The following is a 1,301-nucleotide window of genomic DNA, read 5'->3' as shown; positions in this document are numbered from 1 at the left end:
TACACTATATAGTATATATATATATATATATATATATATATATATATATATATATATACTCACCGAAATTCTCAATTTCGGTTATTCTCCAACAACATAAATTATTTCGTATGCACATTATTTAAAACAAAAGTCCACTCACAAATTAGGCCTAAGCCTGATGTCGATCTGGGGCCTCGTCAGCTCGAGCCTCCTCACGACCTGTTCCAAATATAATATTAAGTTCCCAGCCGAAATTCCAATATTTAATCAAAATAGGCAAAATTACCCGAGAGCCATAAATACGCTCATCATTGCCTAACTTCGATAATCTTAAATTGGAACAATCCGAACTTAAATATCATACTCAACAGTCGTAAATACAACCTCTCCAAAATACGACTTAAATCCTACGGCCGGATTCTACATTAATTAACCGCCAAAAATACTAACTTCGGAAATTCATAAACCTATCCAAAACTCATCCAAAAATTCCATAACTCACTTCAATAAACTCCCCTTAATATTCCAAATTTAACAACATTAAAATCTGCCAACCGGCGGCGGCGGCTCCGCCGGCAGCGGCGGCCGGAGACCAGTTCCGGCGACCTCCAATTCCTATGAAATTTTAACAGCATCTTCCTCTCATCATGCTCTACAACTTTCATAACTAGCACAAACACCAATTCCAAGCCTAACTAGGGTAATCGACTAAAAACATCAAAAACGCCATAAAACTTCCACCTCAAATTTCTCCTTACCTAGCTCAAGAGGGAGTGAGTCCTTTTAGGGCAAGGCTGCTGGGTTGGAGGGCTACAAAACCGTACCAAGCTTGCCCGGATTGGTGGCCGGAGGAGGAAGTTCCGGCGACGTGATCCCTAACACAGTCGGACCTCTCGGGCCCGATATCTCCCTCACGGCGGCGCTAGGGGAGCTGTCATCGGTCCAAGAAGGTTGCTGGGTTGAAGACCGATCGATTGGGACCGGTGCGGCGGTCTGGGGCGGCCGGACGGTGGCGGTCTGGCGGTCGGAAAACGGGACAGCGGGAGGGCTCGGGTGCGGGAGCGGGTGAGGAGAGAAAATCGGGAGGAAAAAGAATGGGTTTGGGCCTCACACCCCAAACCGGTCCATCACTTATAAACTATCCAAATTCTAAAACTAAACACCCCGAAAAATAATACCCGAATAAAAATTACCTTTTACTAGCTAAAATTTACCATTTTTACCGTCGTCGTATTTTCCTCATACGAATAATCCTCCGCACATAATCGTCCCCGAAACCCCTCTAGGGACCAATTAAACTATTTACTCAATGATCGAGA

The sequence above is a fragment of the Fragaria vesca genome, linkage group LG4 (assembly GCF_000184155.1).
Source record: "Fragaria vesca subsp. vesca linkage group LG4, FraVesHawaii_1.0, whole genome shotgun sequence".
Classification (NCBI taxonomy): domain Eukaryota; kingdom Viridiplantae; phylum Streptophyta; class Magnoliopsida; order Rosales; family Rosaceae; genus Fragaria; species Fragaria vesca.
Note: the sequence above shows the minus strand (reverse complement) of the source record.